The following is a 14843-nucleotide window of genomic DNA, read 5'->3' as shown; positions in this document are numbered from 1 at the left end:
AGGATCAGGGCAGGAGGGTGAGGCAGAGCGAGAATGAGCCGGGGAAAAGAGAGGCGGCGAGAGTGGGTCGGAGAGAGAGGCCGCAGGGAGAGAGAGAGGGAACGCTCGCGAAAGAGCGAAAGAGAAAGAGAGCCGGTGCGCGAAACAGAGAAACAGAGAGTCGGACGGAGATACGAAAGAAAGAGCATCGACGCGGCCGATGGGTTGGAGAGGGTTGATGGTAGTGGAGCAACAGAGCAGAGTGGAGCGTAGCTGAGCAGAGCTGAGCAGAGCGGAGCGGAGCCGAGCCGAGCGGAGCAGAGCGGAGCGGAGTAGAGCAGAGCGGAGCAACGGCAGCAGCAGCGGCAGCAGCACGAGGAGGTGGAGGAGGAGACGGTTGTACAGGGGTGGGTAGGGTAAAACGAGATGGGCGAAGGGTATAGGTGGCAAAGGAGGGTTGGTCGGTGAGTGTGGGAAAGCGTGTAGCCTCTGCCTCCTCCCTTTTCACCCCCGCCGGCCACCCTTCTACCAGCCTGCTGCTCGGTCCAAAGGGGTGGCAGGAGGGGCCAACGGGGCCAGAGGGGCAGGAAAAAGGGAACTAGAGCTGGCCGAGGGGGACGGCAGAGAGCCGGGAAAGGGGTTGTCGCACGCCTATCCGCTCGATAGCAGCTTACAGTCCGTGCACGTTCGCTACCCCCTAGAATTTTCGTGCCCCATCTTTTTGAGATTCCCTGGACAGCAAGATTTTTTACCCTGCCCACACGCGAGAACCCGGCCACCCGAACACCCACCGAAAACGGTCTGCCGCTCCGGACCACGGCCAATGGACGTTCCCTTTATTCCCGGAGCGCTCGAACTGGCCCTTGGGAGCAACGCCGTGCCGTGGGGTGAACGACTCGTAGCTCTACGGAAGATCAGGACGGTCTTGAATCTTGTTCTTCTCTGGATTAGGTCTAAGGTTGGGTCGGTGCTAACTCTTTCTTTGCTCCCAGAGAGATTGAATTGGCCCTTGGCAGCAATGCCGTGGGGTCCAAGTCTGGCCCGTCGTCGTAGATGCGCTACAGTCGTCTCGAAAACAAGGGGGCCAGGAACACTCTACGCGTTTCAAAGATATGCAGGGGAAAGTCCTCCCCAAGAAACGCAATCGTCAATTTTATTGCCCGGACTCGAGGTCGGCCGCATACGGTGAGTGCCTCGAGAAAAAGGGAAAGTATTCCATGAAAAGACATCTTTCTGAAGCAAACAGAAATACGGCATACATATTTGAGTATTTAAAAGAATTGATAACGAAAAGAGTACAGAGAAATGAGGCGGTAATAAAAATGCCAAACGGAAATACATTGATTGCTGTTGATTCAAGTCTATGCATCGTGGTGACTCTAAAGAGTGTTACAAAATTGATTTCACGGTGCCATATTGGGGTTGGGAACCATTGTAGCTTACTTTTTAGAATTCGAGTATACAACTATGAAAAATATTGAAAGGACTAACCTTGGTGCAAAATCCGAGCAAGTCCATCTTTTAGCGAAACCCTGCTTGTCGAAGTTTTGTATATTTTTTCTCACAAAACTGCACATAATTTTTAATTAATCAATGTATTATAGTAGCATCCGTAACAGTATAGAATAGTTGGTCGTTCAGAAGATAATCATCATGATTTTGATTTTGTTTGTCTGTTCTCTCTCTCTCTCTCTCTCTCTCTCTCTCTCTCTCTCTCTCTCTCTCTCAGAGTAGTGCCCCACAGGGCAATTCGTGTGTGTATCTACTTGGACGCTTGGGCCCGTTCTACTTAACCGATAACGATACATTCTCGACAATTTCACCAACATTTCAATTTTGACTGGCTATCAAAATAATATTGCAGTTTGCAAAATTAAACAGAATGTCCACGAGTCGATTACGAAAGAAACGCTAATCGAATCAGTGACAACAAAGTGTTGATGAAGATTACATAATATCAGTGAAAACAAATGCCCATAAAAACTAATGTCGATGACATTGGAATGTCAATGAAAACAGAATGTCGGTGAAAAACATACAGCGGCGAAGCAGTGTCGAATGTAAACATTGTCGAGGAAATCATTGTCGGTGGAATGGGCCCGGGCGCTTCGAATTCGTCGGTCGAAGAGGATCGTCAATGTCTCCTGATGTCTTCTCCCGAAGAGAAAAGAAAATCGAGAACCGATGCAAATTTTCTTCGGTCCAGTGCGAAAGGTGTGGAGATCAGAAATTTGCAAGGTAACCGCCGCTGCCGCGCGATTCTACGCGCTTGGCTCCGAGCGCCGGGCATTTTAACGAGACTGTAGAAAAAGTTTCGCGGCTAGAATTCTTAGGAGAGTGTCGTTAAACGCGTCTACTAGGCGTTAATACGTGCTCGCTCGCAAATTGTGGCAGTTGGCTGCAACAACGACAACGACGACGACGACTACGTCGACGGTGCACAGGGTGCGATAGAAAAGAGAGCCCCGCGGAGGGCTCGTCTGTTTCCTAGGTCTCCGTGAACGGGTCTTCGTCCTGGAAAACCCTGAAAATTGATTTTCCAGGCGCGGTCTCCCGCGGTACCCACGCACAGGTTTCCCTCTCTCTCTAACTCTCTTTCTCCCTCTCCCTCGGTTGCATCGATTTTCACCTGGCTCTCCTCTCGCATCCCCTGCAGCTCGAACATGAACCAGCGAGGTTCATTCAGACAGGACCGCGTACGAAAAGAAGGAAAAATCTGGGTCAACGAAATTTCGGGAATTTTCGCAAAGGGAGAGAGAGAAATGGGGGCTTAAGAGGGAGAGAGGGAGAGAGGGAGAGAGAGAGAGAGAGAGAGAGAGAGAGAGAGCAAGAGAGAGCGTCAGCCAAACTCACGCCCTTTTTCCACGGAAATTTTCGGATCGGTCGATCGACGTTTTCGCCCACACCCCCAGGTCCGGGTCCAAAACGAACGACGTCGCCGGGACGACGAAAAGCCATCCGCCCCCACAACCGCCGCCCCACGCCACCGAACAACCACGAACGCCTCGAATTACGAGGCGTGGAAAAAATATCGCAACCGATAAATTCCCCGACGCGTCACGCCGGCCAGTTTCTCTTTTCTGCTCCGCTCCCGGAGCCGCGAGCCCGAAGCCCGAGAGCAGCGACGATGTCTATCGAGGGGGTGGCGACCTGGCCACGAGGAAAAATGTAACGCGGGATAGGTCCTGTTGCGCGTTGCAACGCGCCACGCCACGCCGGAACCTCGGAAACTCGGTAAAACGAGCTAAGTCGGTCGGACAGAGGGGAAACCGAAACTCTTTCGACTTTGAAACTTCCGAGAGACGCGACGCGACGCGACGCGACGGGACACGAATCTACCAACGTCTCCCGGCCATCGAGTTCGTTAGCGATGTCTGCGATCCTCTCGCATTCCGCGAGCGTTTCGCACTAATCTGTCATGCGCTCTAAACACTCGATTAACAATGGGTAAACAGATCAACCGTCGATTTTGCGAGATAAAATTAGTACTGTAATTGTTTGTGTGAAGTCTTTCGTTGACCCTCCAGGGACGACATCGGTACGCCATACCGACTCTGACGAATATTGAAAAATTGATTACACGAGGTTAACACTAAATCTATCACGATCAAAATGACCAGTTTTCATTGGAAATTGCTGAATTGACTTCTTTATTTAAGCAGACATTATAATAAAAATCGTACAAATTTTAAGTAAATTCAATCTTCCCCCTTCTATAATACGGTTTCACTTTTATACGTTTTGTGCCTGGTAGGTTTAGTGTTCAATTATTAGATACGATACACTTCATACTTTGTTATTCGACCGCGCATCTTTATGCAAAATAGAAATTGTTTCCATCCGTTGCATGAGACAGTACAGTAAAAAGACAGTAAACAAGTACAGTAAAAATATGTCTACTATGATCTTATACAGGTTATTTCCCAAAATTATGAAACAGTTAGCGGGTGCATTCTACATATATGCAGAACCAAGTCGAAAAGAAGGAATAAGAGCTTTTTGTTTTGGCGCCTCGTTTTCGAGAAAAATGAGTTTAAAAATCTGGTATTTCACGAATTTGGTAGTTCACGAATGAACACGCTGAATGCTCGAACTCGATTTATACTCGTAAACGTGACATCGCACAAAAAGAATGTCATTCTTGTTTTTATTCTTGAATCGAACAGCGAATAAGAAACATTTCCTTTGCTTCCCTTTTTGCAACATTTCTTCTCGAAGCGTGAAGCTTTGTAATTGGTTTTCCGATGTCACTGAAACAGTGTTTGGTGTTACGAGAAACGCTACAAAAAGTTTAAAGGTTAGTGCAAACATTTTTTTGCACTCTACAAATTTACAAACGCCATGAACGCATGAAACGGAAATGGAATGGATAGAAACATCGATTCGATACGCGGAGCTGTCCTGTAAACGTACAATTACCAGACTCGACAATTTTGTGAGTCTACAGTCTATAAAAATATTTGAAAAATTATCAAATAAAAAGTAGAATTTATCGTAGAACTGCGTTTAGGACCTCGATAGGTTTATGTTGCTTTGTAAAAATAACAATGGTTGTGCATTCATTCCGATCTGGCAAAGCTTTAATTATGATTTGTGCTCGAATGAATTCATTCAACGAAGTACCACGCAGAAATCCTTACAGTCTCGAGAATTATTATGATCTGGATACGATTTGTTCAGTAGTTTTAACGGTGCAAGCAATTTTTCCGAAAGAAGCAGAGTATGATTTACTTTCTAATTACTAAAATAATTACTAAACTGCGAATAGAAGCTAGCACACCTTGGTCATCCGAACCGAATCTGAATTCTCCATTATCCGTATTTTAAATAGTTCAACCCAAAGCGATCCGTATCCAGCACTATCTGTTTGTAGGTGTATGCTCCGAATAACCGCGTCCTCCTCATTCGTTCGGATAATCGAGGTTTCACAACATGGATTAAACGAGTAAACACGATCCAAACTGTGTCGTGTGGGTATCATTTTGATTTAAAAAAATGTCACGAGTATGTTGCCATCCAAAAATCGTTAAAAACAAAAGATGTAGGAATAGTCTCGCCGATACATTAGTGTCGACGTTGTCTTCACTCGCTATTCTTTCCTACGTTCAATAACGTTTCGCCGGCAGCAAGAGACCTACGGATATCACTCGTCCGCGATACAAGCGACGATGCGATACGGCGACAAAGTTCGCACCTGTATCGATGCATTACCGTGCTATTAGCAACGGTACAAATAAGTGATCGTGCAGGGGTGACGAGGTAACGCGGAAAGGTCGAGGGAAGTCGCGTTGGGTTAGGTTAGCGTCGTGAACGACGGGGAAGGGTCGGTTCGCCTCCATAAAGTTTGTTCGATCGGTCGTTAGTCTGGTTCAGAGGGGCCAGCGGCGTTCCTTGTGCGTGTAACGCTTGCCGGGTCATCCGACGAACGACCCCGTAGTTTTTCTAAAGCGGGGAGGAAAAGAGTTTCCCTCTCGGATCCTCTCTTCTCCCTCTGTTCCCTCTCTCTCTCCCTCTCTCCTCTATCCTCTCGCTCTCGATTCCCCTCGATATCGCAGCCGACTTTAACGGCAAGCGAGAATCGGCTCCCGGATCGGATCGAACGGGAGAGCAAGCGTGCAACGACCACCACCGGCAGACGCGGGAGCGTTTAACTTTGTTCCGAAGTTCTCCAAGGTCGTGTGGAGCGGCTGTAGGTCGGTGGTGCAAGAGGAGGCGAGACCGGGAGGAGGATAAGAGGGAGAGAATTTCCGAGGCCGCGTCATAAATCTCTATCTGCCGCTGCCGGGGGTAAACGCTCGCGGAATATACTTCGGCGACGTCTGTAATTTCGCGCCATCAGACCGGAGACCTCTCTCTTACTTTATCTTTCTGTCTCTCTCTTCTGCTACCTCTCGACTCCTCCGTTTTCGCTCTCACCTTCTCTCTCTCTCTCTCTCTCTCTCTCTCTCTCTCTCTCTCTCTCTTTCTCTCTCACACACACACACGCGGGCCCGTTCTTTATCCATCCGTGCTCACTCGTTGCCAGTCTCTGGCATGAACCTGCGATTTATTTCGCTCGCACAATTTTCCCTGTCGACGGGAGAGTTTAGGGTAGTGCGAGAATGCTACCGTGCACAGGGTTGCTCGGGTCCCCGCGAAAGGTTGCAAAAGATGACCCAGCTACGAGGCTAGCTGCCGTACCGGTTGCCCCGGATCTGGCCTAGTTTTTAGGGCTGATGATCACGGTTTTCTAATACTGTACTGCCTTTCATATCCACATTTACGAAACCAAAATAGGTTATTTGAAGGAACACGTTCGGATAATAGAACACTCGTCCTTTGTATTCCATTTTATATACATACTTTGCATCAGTACGTTGATTGCCACGGTAACGCCGATGAAAGTCACGCTTTCTTCTCACTCAAACCTTGATACAGGATAAAATAGGGTGTCGTTTCAACATTAAAGGATCCAAGGATCCAAGGATCCAAGGATCCAACAAGGTCTACACTCCATTCACTTCTCGCAATCTTTCGACTGAAGTAAGCTGCGCCAGACAGCTGTATTCTGCGAGAGTCGCTGTATTTAACACGTTGTGTGCCACGCCGATCCCCATAAAAGGCACACAAAATCAAGACAACTTATTTAATAATACAACAGCAATATTTGTTGTAACAATATTTTTTCTAACACTTGCATATCTTATGAATCTTAATAATATTTGATGTGGTTAATATGTTGTAGTAAAAATTGATTTTCAAGTTCAATAAAAAAGAATGGTGTCGGTCATATATGACCGACGTAGCACTCAAAGTGTTAACAGTAGAAACGGCGAGTTACTGTCAGAGGTCTCCTAAAAAAAAAATAGGATACACAAAATTAGGGGAAGCTTGACCCTCATACGTTCCTCAGGGTGAAAATTCTCCTATTTATTATCTTAAATCTTTTTCATATGTATTTTGCAACATCCACTGGGTGATTCTTGGGGCTTTTCATTCTAAAATCAAATTCGAAAGAGTAGAATTGCTCTATCACGCACAGTTTTCCAAAAATATCGATTTCTATAAAAATCCATGTTTTTGCTAAAACAAAAAGTTCTGTTTTCAGTCAAAAGATGGAGGGCACTTTCCGCTATATATCCATGTAAACAATTATATTTTGTTGTACTTTTGATAGTTGTAAATGCTCGTTTAATTTTGAAATAGATGCGACGCGGGTATTTTATACGCACTATTTTTATATTTATATGAAACATTTTTTATCTAATAGGAATTTACAATACAGCATTAAATTCTACAGACGTTTCTTGTAGTAGAAACCATTCACAAAAAGTTTTTGGCTCGGTTGGTATACAGATGAGTAGGTTAAGAAAATATTTATTGCCGGCTTGTGTGCGTTCCCGCCACACGGCCATTGCAGGCGTATCTCGACTGGCCAGTGCCGCAGCAATGCATAGTCGATAAAGGGAACCAATCAGAGCACGGCTACAGCGGATGAATTCCGGCTCGGCCAACGGCAACGCCACGCTCAGCGGGACCTGTTGCCGAGCCGGAATCCACTCGCTATAGCCGCGCTCTGATTGGTCCGCGTTTCTCGTTAATAACTCCTTAGCAAAGCCGCGAAGAACATTTTGGTAAAGGAAAAAGTTACTTTAAATGGCCTCAGGAATCACCCCTTTCAAGGAAGTATAACATTTTTTAGACGCCCTGAATAATAAACTATATTATTACGAGACAAACCAACCAGTCGCCCCATCTACCAAGCACCCACGAATACATCGACTACACGTAGCTACGGCACTGAAGAGTCGAGATAAGCCTGCATGGCCGCGTGGCGGGATCGCGTCGCACACAACGAATATTTTCTTGACCTGCTCATATGCCAACCGAGCCGAAAACTTTTCGTGAATGGTTTCTTCGCCAGAAACGTTTGTAGAATTCAATACTGTATGATAAATTCCTGCTAGATAAAGGATTTTTCACATGAATACAACAATAGTGCCTACGAAGTACCCGCCTCAGCTCTTATTCAAAATTTAACGAGCATTTACATCTATTAAAAACTACAACAAAATCTAATTATTTACATAGATGTATTAGGGAAAAGTCTCCTCTATCTCTTGACTCAAACCCGAACCTTCATACGTTGACACTTTTTTTTTGGAAAAGTCATGCATTTTTATAAAGACCGATATTTTTCGAAAACAGTGCGTTATAGAGCAATTCTGCCTCCGGAATTGATTTTAGAATGAGAATCACTGTAAGCGTCACCCAGTAGATATTACAAAATATTGTAATTCTGATTGATGTGTTGATTAGAGCTGTGATCTTGAGCAACATCAATTTTATGAAATATCTATGCAAGTTTCTGCTATTTTCCGAGAATCAACGATACTTTCATCTTCGGGCCCACCGCCCGTTTCGTCGGGTATTTGCGTAATCCTATTAAAATTAATTATGCACATTTTCGATCAGCTAAGTAATCGTTCGCCGATTGTCGGTCGCGCGCCCGTCTGGCCTTATCGTCCCTAATTTATAAATGAAACTCGATAATATATGTATACGCGCGGAATGCACAATGCATCGTATGTATAGTGTGTATGTATAGTGTTCTCCACTATCCGCGGTTTCAAGTACCCGCGGGAAGGGGAGGGGGCTTGGTGTGCCTATCCCCCCCCCCCCCCACTGGACTCCGAAGTCCTCCATTGTACTCTACGCTCTCAGTCGATAATTATTACGTTCAATATTATTTACACGAGATTGCACTTCAATTAAACGCCGCATCGTTAACCCGGCAGCACACATGTGACCTTCTGAAACGAAAGTATCCACGTTGGGCGCCCATGAACCCCCAGTGAAAAGTAATCTTTATTCTTAATGTTTTATGTGTATTTATTATACTTTTGTATAAAAAAAACAGTATAATTTATAAATATATAGTTTAATTATCAAACATTTTTGTCATACAGTTTTGGTATGTTTCAAACCCATCTTTTTGTAATATTTATTACAAAAGAATTGTATTTTCACATATTTAGGAGCAAACTGTACATCTAGATTTCATTACCGGTTCCATTGTCGATTTGCGAGTCACTTACGGGTATTTCTCTTCCGTAGCATTTTGCTGCCATTTTACAAATTTCTTTCGCGATGCGAAAATTAAATGCCCTTTCTTTCAATGTGTCTGCAAATCAAGGTGTATATGAAGAGCCGACATATGTCAACAACACGGGTCTTGCCGTCGTGCCTCTCGAGCTTCGGGGCCCCTCACGGGATATACCCCGCGGTAGTGGGGATAATTCCGCGACATTTATCATCCAGGCCTTGGCGACCTATATAAAGAAATCACTCTGTTCCGAGCGAACAACACAAAGGCGGCGCGGCATCGATACATACAGTATCAGTTTTTAAGAAGCTAGAGCTAGTTCCAAAACGGTAGCGAATGAAATACGACGAGCAGATATCATATTTCAGTGGCGAGTGTCCGCTGGACCCTCACGTGTGTGCTACCGGATTGAAGAATGGTCCAATGACCGTGCACGGGTTGCAATCAGACCGAAAGTAGGCGGTTTTGTAAAGTACCCCTGGTGTAAGGATACTTCGTCGCTACTAATGAGCTCAATTTTCATTTTTTCTTGCACAAGAATTTCTGGAGTTTGTTGAAACATCAGTGAAAGGGTACACAGAATTTTCGTTGCCAAAGGTTCTGTAGTTTCGGGGTAAAAAAATCTCAAAATGGAAGAAGAATTCCTGTTTGTGACGGGTAGTTTACCGATGTACTTCACCGCTTATAACAAGCTCAATTATCTTTTTTTGCGTGGCTACTATTTCGTGGTGGAAAATTGAATGCTCGCTTCGTTAATGAGTTTGATTGCTTCCAGCAAGCTCAATTTCTATTTTCTCATTGTATAAACATTTCTGTAGTCCGCGAGAATGTGGAGGAAACTGTACGCAGAATTTCGGTTACTGAAATTGTGTTGTAGCGGCTAGCTGGGCGCCGGAAGAGAAATCTTCAGCGCACCAGCACCAAGAAAGATTTATGGTTTGCACAGCATAAGACGCTATTTGTGAGAAAACGTCTTTAACGTTTTTGGCCACTTAGCGGACAGATGTGTCCTTGTAGTTCCTAGCGACGAATTCAATAGCGCAAGTGGACGCCATAAATTTTGGGTAGTCGAAGGGTCTCCAGCCTAGAGCGTCCCAGCGACGCGTGCCTGGTTTCTATCACCCGGGAAAGCTGGGCCCGTTGACGTAAGCCAGCAGTCACGTACCGCACTTAGCACTGGGCCCGGAAGACACCCCGCTACATCACCAAAATTAGTTTTTAACAAAACGACGCGCTCACCCTTCTCACGCACGAGAGGCGTGGCACGTGGGCGTGTTATGCAAAATGCACGGATTGGTGGAAGTTCCTCGCAAGGACTTCCACCAATCAGTCGACAAGCGTTTTTAGAGCTATAAGGCAGAGACTACCGACGCGAAGAGCAGTCTAGTCACAGCCGAAGCTCCGCCGAGTCAAAAAGTCGTTAGAGTCTAGTTACAGTCCGGTCGCTGTTAAATCGCAGTAAAAGTTCAATCGCGAGTCGAAGTTAATCGCCGTTCTAGTTGAACTACCCTGGACGCTCTCGCGACTGCACTATTGATAAATAAACGACTCAGTCACACGTACACATGATTTGAACATTATTCGAAGGCATCCGCCTTTACAATAACCCTATTCCTACAGTGTAGTTCCGCGGCAAAAATAAAAGAAAAAAGAAAAGCTGACGAAATTGAAGCAATTAAAAATGTGTGTTTTGCAAGGGGACAAACGAAACGACGAAAGAAAGTTCGACGATAAAACGTAAGTAGTATGACGGCGAAAAAGGCGGCAAGTTGGCCGAAAGTATCGCGATCTCTCTTTGTAGAATGGCCGGTTATAAGCCGCGCGGGAAGAAAGTGAGGCACGTCCGAGGGAATTTCCCCGCGTCGGACAATAATTTTCAGCGAGGCGCGGAGGAGAACGATTTATGAGTGAACTTCCGAGGGGGCGAAGTAAAAAGAATCGACCAAGCTTGACCCAGACCTATTTAAGCCGTTTGAACGGCCGCGTTTTGTAACACCTGCTGCACCATCGCGCGACCGCTGACAAGTAGTTTCTCTAAATTGCCGCGGCGATACAAAGCGCGCGCGAAACCGTGCCCGTTCCCCACGCGAATACGAGTCGAGCCGGGCAAAAATGCATGGTAATTAACGGACGCGTAGGAAACCCGTTTCTTTGCTTCCCCCGACGCGGGACCCGACTCTACGCGATACGAACACAATCCGTGTGTTGTGGCGTCTCAGTGTTCAGCAATAACACAGAACCGCTCACTTCACACTCCTCAAAAAAGAAATAAACAAACAATAGTCAAAATTATATATAACTGCATTTTAATAAACAATAATGTAGGAAAATAGATCTAAATATAACAGATATAGAACTTAAGGTTGACTATGCAGTATAATAATAGTTTAGACAGCCGCCGAGGTCGCAATATACAGGATGTCCCAAAAATATTGTACTTCTTAAAAAACACGAACCAATTAGAGCGCGACTACAGTGGACGGAATCCGGCTCGACCAGCACCAGCGCTACGCTCGGCTGTAGTCGCGTTCTGATTGGTTCGTGTTTTTTGTTAATAACTCCTTAACAGAGCGACGGAGAACATTTTCGTAAAGGAAAAGGTTACTTCAAACGACCTCAGGAATCAGCCCTTTCAAAGAAGTACAAAATTTTGGGACACCCTTACGGATTAATTCGCTCATGGTCAACATCGCCAACCAATGGAAATATTTACGGAAATTCGTGGGCAGTTCCTACCTAGTTAACCTAATCGCTCATTTTTCTCGGGTGGGGTCGAGGCTGACCCGAAGATATTTCTACAAAAATACTGGGCTCGAGTATGGTCGCGCACTCAATGAGTTCCTTAGGGCACGAGTACAACGGAGCTGCGGTACTAGGGAAGCGGCGCTTTTGAGGATTGGCTGCTTTGTACTCTTACCCTAACAGGTCTGTGTCGCAGGTGGATTTTTATGACACTTCAAGAGTTATTGAGCGAGGCGCCAAAACCCGACACGAGCACGTTTTCAGGAAAAAAGCGTACCCTAATAAATTAGGTTGTAGTGGCCGTGAATTGTACAGCCGAAATGATCGCTTGTAAAACTTCTTTAGAAATAGCGGTGTTCGGCCGCCGTTGTCGTAAACGTACCTAAAATTAAATTTTCTCCGAATTATGCATTCTCGGCGTAACACTGTGAATTATGGCAGTTTCGGCACCTGTACATTTCATCCGACCGCGCGCGCTGTACACGGTTTTTAAACCACGACACTTGTCGCCGCGCCGTTCCACGTCGAATGCCTTTTAACTCGTTCGATTGAAAACCGAGCCTCGTTTCGAGGAGACACTCGAGTCATTGAATACGATACACGTTGCTCGACAAAACAAACGGGCCCTTTGTCCCTCTCCGAATGATTTTCTTTACCAAAAGTCTACCCACGGCTGTGTCGACCCTTTGCTCTCTGGCGGCTGTATCAACGTTTTGTCTACCGGAAACTTGTTCACGGATTTTCAAACACCAGTTCTTTGGCAAGAAGAACGGCAATAGTTCTCTTTCAGTAGTTAACTGTGAGTGGACGGTGGATCTGTGTGCAAAATAAAAATTGTCCACCTGAATTTCAACAAACTGGCGTGAAATAGAAATTTATTTTCTTTCTTAATGTGTTTAGTAGATTCAAAATAATATAATAGTGTTTTTTAATTCTTCCTATGTTTTTACTCATTGTTGTCATAAATGCATGAAATTCGCTGTATAATTGCGAGTAAATCTCTATTTAATTCTGCTGTTCGATATAACTCATCGATTGACTATTTTAATTGCTATTAAAGAAATGATCACTGAAGAATCTTTAAACCTAGATCCGATTCGGTGGTACAGGATTTTCGTGATCTGGTATATTTTTGAGTAATTTTTATCGAATGAGATTCACGCTTTTCTCGAGTAATTTTTGAATAATATTTTTCATTAGCTTCACAGACATACACTAGGCTTCACCATAACCGGAAAATTAAACCGACCGATTTATATTGACTTGCAACAACAATCAGGACTGCATTTATTTTGCATTTAATGTTATTATGAAGACTGAGTTGTTAATTGGTAATTCGCAAATCAGGCAAGAGGAGTTACAAAATCAATTTCCCACAATCTCTGAAATTATTTCACTGAAAAATGCACCGTGCTGGGAGACTCGTCTAAACAGTAAATAGCGGTTTGTCAACCGAAACGTTGCGGCATTTTAATCGAAATTAAAGAAGACAGTTGCTGATGCAACTGATCAATATATAACCGATTAATAATCCCGATAGCTAAAATATTGCTTTTGTCAACCTGCGAGCAATAGAATTGAATAAACGCGGGCACGAATAATAAATCGAGTTAAACGAAAGCGATTGAATAGGCAAACGTTAAGAATAAACGATCGTTTCCCAGTGACATTGTTTTCCACACCTGTCTTCTATCAAAACATGTTGCAACGTCGCTTTTGTCTACTGTATTTATACTAAACAGACGATTTTTAACGCTTTCATCACCCGCAAACTTTCAGATTTTTCCACTGAAATGCTGTCTGTCAAAACGAAGCTTAATCTGTTTCTACTAGACAACAATATGAAAAGAAATTATATTAGACCACGTTACGCTTAACATAAGCTGGCTTGTAAACACTCTACGGAAGAATTTACGAACACAGTGAATCCGGGATGTATGTCGCCCAGACTTCTGAGTTAGCTGTCGCGGAATTATCCCCACTACCGCGGGGTATACCCCGTGAGGGGTCGTGAAGCTCGAGAGCCGCCGCCACCGAGGTTAGTGTAAATATGATCCGAATTGTATCGTGTTTGGTATCAATTTAAAACCCTTTCGTTACGGGTGCCGACTTTAGTCGGCGGCCGCGAGACGACCCGTGTGTACGGGTGCCGACCATAGTCGGCGGCCGTGAGACGACCTGTGTGTACGGGTGCCGACTATAGTCGGCGGTAGTCCGAACATCGAAGACTACCGACGTGCAAAGTGCACGCTTCGCGACGCGGTGCCGTGAAAGGGTTAAACATAAATATTCAACAAATACATTGGTGAATGTCTCGTAAAAAAATAATGAAAAAGTAAAGAAGTTCTCGAGCTTCGCTGCCCTTTTCTATGTTCGGCACTGCATCAAAGAATAGTAGGGTCTCGTCGACAGCATTTTCCCGCTGTGACTTTGACAGATAACTCGTAGGACACGCGAATTATGACGTGTTTACAGACCGCGGCGAACTGTGAATGGCGGTGACTATCGCTGCGCTTTTCTACGTTCGGCACTGCATCAAAGAATAGCGTCCCTACAACGACAAGACCCGGGCTGCAGACATACAACGCAGATTCACTGTATGTCTGAATTAAATGAAAGCAGAACGAATGATTAAAAATAAAGTAGAATTTTACTTCAGTTTAAAAGGGACTGCTAATATTTGGTAAGAGACTCTTGAATCATGGTCGATTGGTAAAGCGTTAATCGAGAGCAATGGCAATAAAGTTGGAGCGATTTGTGATAAACAACGAGTGGAAAAAAGTAATGGGACAAAAGGGGACAGTGGAACGGTGGCGTCGAGTTAACTCGTCTTTCCCGGTTACGTAACAGGATAATAGGCGGCGCCAGGGGCTTGGCCGTGGGAGCACACTTTCCATTTTGTTCGGCTGATGACGCGGCCGATTTATCGCCACGAGTTTACGGAACGAAGTCAGAAGTTCCAGACAGTTTGTCGACAATGTTTGACCCAGACCATTGAAATTCCTCTCCCGTGGATATCGGTCGAACTTAAACGGCA

General features: G+C 45.0%; 1 protein-coding gene across 2 annotated transcripts in view; it reads left to right on the top strand.

Moving 5' to 3' along the window:
- The window catches only part of Tdg (Thymine DNA glycosylase), a 614020-nt gene that overhangs the window by 578875 nt on the left and 20302 nt on the right, over positions 1-14843 (top strand). The window lies entirely within an intron of this gene.

The sequence above is a fragment of the Halictus rubicundus genome, chromosome 3 (assembly GCF_050948215.1).
Source record: "Halictus rubicundus isolate RS-2024b chromosome 3, iyHalRubi1_principal, whole genome shotgun sequence".
NCBI classification, from domain to species: Eukaryota; Metazoa; Arthropoda; class Insecta; order Hymenoptera; family Halictidae; genus Halictus; species Halictus rubicundus.
This window is presented reverse-complemented; position numbering and strand designations above follow the sequence as displayed.